Genomic DNA, 8042 nt, shown 5'->3' on the forward strand with positions numbered 1-8042 from the left:
ACTTGGATTGCTTGTTGAGGCATGTCGAGAGATTAGTGAGATACATTCATTTGTTGATTGCTTCACATTAATTTATTGTTTTTCGTAGATTAAAGTGTTTTTAATCGTTGCCCCCGAAAACGGAGTCTATTTTCTTTGGTTTTCTCATTCCTACCATTTCTTATCATGTTTATTCAGCCATACAACATGCTGATAGCAGAGAGAACAGCTGCCAAGTTCCCACAATGCAATGTGTCGTCTGGGCTATATGTTTTCCTGCATTTGTTGACACTGCAAATAAATGGCGCTTATTTCCAAGTAATCATTTCCTGATATTTACTTTGCCTCTGTGAAAGGAGCAGAGAGCTTTAGATTTACATTGGCTCTTTGTTGCCTCATGTAATGGGAACATTGAGGAAAAGAGTTATATGTTGTTAATGTTGGACATAAACAGAAGCTTGTGTCTCAACAGCTTTCTTTTACAGTATTGTCTCATTGTTTCTGTCATTCACCTTGCTCCTCTACAGAACATTAAGACATGTCTTCAGTCCTTAATGGATTCAAACCTGTTTGATATCCTGATCATGCAAGGAGAAGATACGAAATAAGACAAATAAGATGCACTGATTAGGTGGGTAACTTAAGAGATGCTGGGTCCATGCCAAGAAGGGGCGTCCTTTGGAGGAAGGCTTGCCTAGCTTATCTGGAGAACCTCAAAGAGAAAGATGGCAGATGCAGATTGTCAAGTGAAAACATTTCCATTTGACCATCTAAATGTCTAAAAAGCCCAAGAAGGTAATAAATATTATTATCTGGTCACCTTTCAGTACAAATTGCAAGAGGTCGCTCAACCAAACATTTAGATACTTGGTTGGTGATGAAAATTGAGGTCAAACCTTTTATTTTAGAAAAACATTTTTAGTAGAAAATAACCGAGAATATTGAACTAAATGTAAAGAAAAAAAAAAGTTAATCGTCTAATAGAATAATGGCCAAGCACCAGGGACAAGAAAACACTGTATTTGTCGAATGTATGTTCCCTAAACAGGAAATTATCTGCCTAAAATTCATCCAAATCACTCGTTTTACACAAACTTCTTGCACTTACTCAGTTCACTATTTGGGTTAACTGTACAATTTTGAATATAATATGAAATATCCATAAAATATGTCACTTAAACATGGTCCGTCAGTTTACTAAATGAAAGAAAAGGGGTCCCTCAAGGAAAAAGGTTGGGAACCACTGCCCTAATCCACCCTGGCTGTGCAATGTGCTCAGTTTGTGTTGCACTAAAAGGATGGAGTTTCATCAATCAGGTGCAGGTCCTGAATGTGCAACAACAGACGGCATCAGAACCAGAATATAGTGAAAAAAACACCTGCAAACTCCTTGTTGTAATCATTTAGCACATTCCAGCCTACACAGCCCTTATTTACGCTGAACATAAATAATTAATGCCATATGATATTCCAGCCGTAATTCAAGGGCCCGTGTTGTAAGTGGGGAATGGTGTACTGATTAATCATAAATATGGTTACTTTATTTTCATCTTGCAATGGATACTTTTACTAGAATGAGATTGTGTTACTGTATGTATTTGTTTACCACTGACTGATGACCCATGGGAAGCAAATACCCAGGAAATACGATGTGCTCACATGATATTTCCTAACTTTACAAATTGACAAGGACATTGTTTAAAATTTCACCAGACTGACAGATGCTGCATTCAAGGGAGCCGTTGAAATGAGAATGGCCTTGCATGGTTGTTATACAACTGGGATGCAGCAGTTCTTTCCTGAGGTCAGAGAATATTTTATTACCCTGATAGAATAAAAAAAAAAAAAAAACTGCTCAGTGGTGGTAATTGGAATATACAGTCATGTACTTCACTGTCTCTTAACAAAGACACCCACACACAGGTGTTAGCACAGACACAGATGAATACACACGGCTGAACGCAAATCTCTTGATACACAGCCTATTTTACAAAAAGAAACAACATAACACTGCAAAGCTCACATAGGAAGCTGCTGGAAAGAGCCCAATTACTGCAGCCTGGTTTCAACATCCAGAACCTGGTACATTTTCATGACACATACATTCAGACAAAAGCACAAAAACCCTCTCTGGGTATTATAGTGTAGAAGAAAATTGAAGGCTTTTATTTGGCTCTTATTTTGTTAGTTCAGGCCATTGTTCCCATAAGGAAAATTTGTGATGGCTATATTAAATTGCTGAGAGCTGGGAGCACAAGAATAGAGAGATAGGCCAAGAAACATAAACGAACGCATGTTTTTAAAGGTTCAGCATGTAACATTTAGGAAGATCTATTGGCAGAGAATATTTTTCGTTTCGTTCGAATCAGCCGAGGGAGCGGCTCCTCTTCTACCATGTTGAACTGCCATGTTGAACACCGTAGTTTCTGCTACATGTTTGGAAGGTGGAAGGTCATATAAATGTTGTACCTCACATGTGGTAATATTTGCTGTATGATCATATCTGATCAATGTCTGCATGCACCTGTAAAATGTACTTTTAGTGAATACATTTCTAAACATTTCAAATATGGTTTTTGCCGTTTTAATAATTGTGTGAGTCTTGTTTTTAAAAGCTGGATTTTCTTCCAGCCAGCGGTGCCTGTTTGTTGGGCCCAGCATTCTTCAGCACAGGTTAATTGAAATGTTTAAAAGAGTGGCTGCATCGTAACAATCAATACACCTGGGCTAGACAATTATTTTGATTAGTGTAATTATACACTGGGCCGATTACTGCCAAGTTGTGCCGTGGCTTCATCAGAGACTCGCTTGTTCAATTTAGGAACCTACTGTGGAAATAAATGGGCCTAAATGTAATCATGACACTTAGTCGATGTACATTTCTTGAATCCGATTAAACTCTGTTTTACAGTTAATCGTAGTATCACTGGGCCTATGATAGTGTCCCAGCAAAATGGAGCAGGGACAGTAAATATCAGACACAGACAAAAGGTGTAATTGTAACGAGTGCAATGAGTGTCAGATTCTTCATTATGATAGTGTAAATTGGGTCTAGAGAAATATTTTACATACATTACAATGTAAATTAGCCTTCAATGCTGGTGGTCACTCAAAATTTATGGCAGTTTGGGTTTGTTCTGCATAAACATACCACCAAACCGAGGCACATTTGTATGCATTACTGTTGTAGTGATTCACAAATTATTAATGTTAAGACTGCATGTGTGGCATCTTAATCAGCTGTTATGTAGACACGTTTGTCTTAATCTCCTCCACAAAGTTTTCCTGCTTTTACTCATCACTCTTGGTAATGGTTTTTGTGCTGTTTGGGATTGGGTCCATGTTTGTTTTCAGGAATCTAAGCCATTATCTGTGTGACCTTTTTAGACGCTAAATTGCAGACTGAGTAGGCGGACATAAATGATGCACCACATAAGTATACATCAGCCGTATATATCAATCGATGCTCGCTCAGAATGCTGCACACAGTGTTTAGTCCGAGGCTCTGGCTGTAAAACTGTTGAGGGATTTCCCTCCCACTTTAATGTGATATTAGATATTCATGAGAAACAGATGCATCTAATGCCACATTAAAATGGACATCTACAAACAGGAAACTATAGGGAACAGAAATTATAGCAATTCCTGAAGATTCCCCGAGTGAGCACGATCACAGCCTGACAGGCAATTCAACATAAGCAGACAGTGTTATTTGTGTAATAATTCCTATGGGTTAAAAGATGCCATGAATTCTCCATATCTGCCTCAGTGAGTTGATCAAATGAGCATTTTTAAAGTGAGCACTGACACAATAAACTATCTGCTACCTAACACAGGAATGATGGATTATGTTGATCTGACATCGGCTGCTTGATCTATTGTTCATTCCTATAATTTGTCCACATTTTTGTCCTCAGTTGACAATAATGTGGATGGATGTTTAATATTTAATAAGCAGGAGGGAGGTAATGTAGCCGCCGGCCCCCCAGAGCCAAACCTCTTTCCTCTTCCTGTGCTGCTGCTGACTTGGCAGGATGTCCTCAGCCACTTAGCCACTCAATTACCACATCTACCGAGGCCCATTTTTCTTGAAGGATGCACACAAACACATTGGTCAAGTTCACATACATACATTTAAAATTGGACAGAATGGAAGATAGGAACACATTGGTGCAATGCTTCACACATAAACACTTTCAATTTATCCAATTCAACTCCACACACTAAAATACTCCTTAAGTGATAAACAGTTATTGGTGTGATGTTTTTTGACCCCACAGCCTTTCCTTGGCAATAGAGTTGAGAAGTGAGAGGAGTAATTTCAGGCATGCAGGGTTAAAGTAAAAGTCCCATTTCATTTTCTGTTTAGACAATGTTAGACGACTGGAAATTGAATGCACATGAAACTCTCCTGGTTGAATTATCAGTACAAAAGATGAGCAACACACAGCAGCGGTTTTTACAGCCTAAAGCAGGGGTCTTAAATGGAAATTTTCTTGGGGCCACTGCTTGGTATTGTCATCTCATAGGAGGGCTGCTTCAACGTTCAAGTAGTACAAGAAAGCGCAATATTCTGAAAATATTCCCATTACATTATGCTTAACAGAAAAATGCACACAGCAGCTTTATACATTTTTATGTATATTGCCATTCTATATCATCTTTGTTGTTCACAGCCTAACAACAAATAAATGCTCTCTTTTATTAACCCTTTGCACCCATACGCAGGCACCATTTACCATTAATGTACTGGAAACAAAATACAGTTTTAAATATAGAATTGTGTTTTCTATTTTACTTTTATGAAGGAGTAGTTCAAATTGATATACAACAATTGTATTATGGAGAGAGGGGGGGTTGAGTGGTTGGAAATGGCCCCCGGGCCAGCAGTTTGAATTGTTGTCACACATAGCACGCTTCATGCAGACTAATTTGCTGCTTTTCTGAAGAGTTGACGTGCATTGGTGCTGGGAAACAGGGCAATGGCATATCCTCTGATGAGCTGTCAACCTGCGATGACGTGCCCTAAGATGTTGCCGGTGCAGATGCTCAACTGATTCACTCCTGCTCACTGTCTTCTTCACCATAGCAGCAGTGGCTGAGGCTCATGGGTATCATTTAGAGCCATCCGTAATAACAGACTGAAGGAAAACAGAGAAACAAATAAAGGAAATAATTAACACTGACAGCCATAACATAAACTAGTTCCGTTTATACAGGAGACTCCTGTGTTTCTGTGTTGTGGAACAACAACAAGAAAACTTTATAGTGTTTGATTGTATACTGGGAATTTATTTATTTATGTATTTACAAAAACATCTTAACAAAAATAAAAGATTTGTATTCTTTTCCAGTCCTTTCTGTTGCTCTGCTTCTTTCTGAGCTCCTTCCTCTCAGCCTTTACACACACACACACACAGAATACCTGTAGACATAAGCTGACCCTGATATCTGACAAGGGTCACTGTAATATTAGGAAATAAAAAAAACCAAAGGCCTCTGTGTGAAACTACAGATCAGTGAAGTTTTGATTTTCTCACGTTGCCCTCTCTGGAATCATCCGTAGAGCCTGTAGTGCCAACAAAACCAATAAAAAAGCAGCTGGAAATATCAGTGTGGGCTTTGCTCAGGAAAGAAGAGATATTGAAGACAGAGGACGAGCAGAATAACACCGGTTTTAATTAATTGTCAGATTTTTTTCTTCTGAAGTAGCAGCAGTGAAGCTTAGAAGTAAAATGTGTTCGATAGTGGACCAGCTTGCATTTTGGGGTTGCTGGTATTTGATGCGTGAGTGGCTTTATTTTCAGGCACTAGCTACAAACACACAAACAAACACATGCACAGACTTGCTTTTCATTTGTGAGAACAGACTCACACACGGAAATCTGTCTACCAGGAAGCCACTGCTAAAACTAGGGGAATATTTACTGAGCATTTGCAGCTCAAAGTTGACTGTTTATGCAGACTAACATTTGCTCATTAGCACTTACTGTACACAAAGCACAGAAGAGGCTGATGGAAATGTTTGCTAGTAAACTAAATTAAATCAAATAACCACAGACTGATGTATCATTGACCTGTGGCACAGGAAACTCCGGCCTAATTGGCCTATCACAACAATTACGTTATCAACTTATCGTACAATATATACGATTCATAATCAACCCATTCACCCCACTCACGTTACTGACTTATCGAACATGACCTGGATCATTTTTGCTGACCTTGATATTGCCTGTTGTGTTTACATGCATGTTTGTTTACATAGAAATTATGTCAGAATAAACAGCAGGGTTTTCCCTAACATTACTCTATTGCCCGTTAAGGAATGAATGACTAGGGCCTAATCTTGTGCCAAATTTTGTTATCGATGTTATTCATTGTTTTTGTTTTGTTATTTATTTTATTTATTTAGGATATTTGAATATTTTTTTTACATTTCAATTCCAATGTCTGAATATTCTTAAGAATTAAAAGCTTATGCTTATCATTGTATCAGTAGCATAAAATTGTCTTAAAATAACAATATAATTAATTGCAATTATTTCTGGGACAGTATATCGTCAAACAAAAGTAGCTATCATGACAGGCCTAGTGTGGAATTTAAAAAGCACACTTTTGATATGTACTCTTCCTGATGTTTGATAGTTTTCAATTTTTAATTCAGTCACTGATCTTTTTGTCGTGTTCCCACATACAGTAGCCTTCCAGTTCTAGTCCGAAACTCATCTTTCTCTTTGAGCCATATCCCAATATTTCACATTCAGCAGGAGAGAATACATTATATTACACGCCATCGTTTTCCAGGCATAAACAACACGCCTTTAACAGCCCATTAGGTCTTATTTCACTGCACTTCATGCAAATCAGATGAACTACGGCAGGGCTTATTTACATGCCGTAGTGACAGTACGTACACAGTTAAACTGAAAAGAGCGGTGATGCAAAGTTTTGCGCCTCTGATGGTAATCAAACCTGCAGTCAATATCTACCTTAGTGTCTTCTTATTCCCTAACCATGCACCCTCATCTCCTTTTTTTTTGACCTTTTCTCTCTCTCTCAGTTTCTTTCTCTCTCTCTTGTTCTCTTTCTCATCAAGATGATTTACACTTGGACATTACTCAGCCACAGGGATGCTATCAGTCCCTGCTCTAATCACTTACTGGACCTGCTCCAGAGCAATGGGCCTGCATACTACCAGCCTTTTTAAATGTCTGCATTGCAGGAAAGACGGGAAGCTGGTGAAAGAGAGAAATGGAGAGATGTGAGGGAGGTGAATTTACAGTATGTGTGGGGGGAAATTGGATTTTTTTTTCCTTTGGCAGACTGACATTTCATTGGTGTGATTGGAGAGGGATGCAGAAGGGTTAGGATACACGCCAAGAATGGACGCTTTAGACAATGTGTGATGTGAGGCTCAAGCTGTGCCAAGAGTCTGCAGCAGTGCCGGTAAAGAGACTGCATATATATTCCTCTGTAATGGAAACAGAGAGGAAAACATCCTACCCAAGGTTTCGGGGTTGGGCCATATCATGATGTATACAAGAGAAATTGGCGATGTTGGCAATCCTTTTAATGTCTCTACTAAAGTTTATAATCCAAAATAATTAGATTATTTCTCCTAGAATCACCTTTTTTTTTTTTTTTTAAATACAACATTTCCTATTTTAGCAACACAAAATGAAATCGGAAATGCCACAAAGTATAATAAAGATTCAAAATGGGACATTTTATTTTGGAGGGGAAAAAAGTGAGAAAAAGCAGGGCCAGAAGGAGAAGTAAGTGAGCTGTGGGTTTCAGATAAGTGAGTAAAAAAAAGAAAAGAGAGCACTTGAGTGAGCAAAAGGGGGTTAGAGCACAACCAGACCTGACTGTGCCACACTGTGCACATGCACGACCTGTTAACGCACTAAGTCCTCTATCTGCTCTGAGTCGCTGATCCTTTATTTCTCGAGGTAGTGCACTCCAGGGGTAGTCCTCAGAGGACAATTCAATGTCACCAAATCCAGAAATGTCAGTGAAGACGATATACTGTACTGTCTGGACTTTTCGTACTTTCTGAG

This window comes from Morone saxatilis, unplaced genomic scaffold (assembly GCF_004916995.1).
Source record: "Morone saxatilis isolate NCDOM2014 unplaced genomic scaffold, NCSU_SB_2.0 Contig1, whole genome shotgun sequence".
Lineage (NCBI taxonomy): Eukaryota > Metazoa > Chordata > Actinopteri > Moronidae > Morone > Morone saxatilis.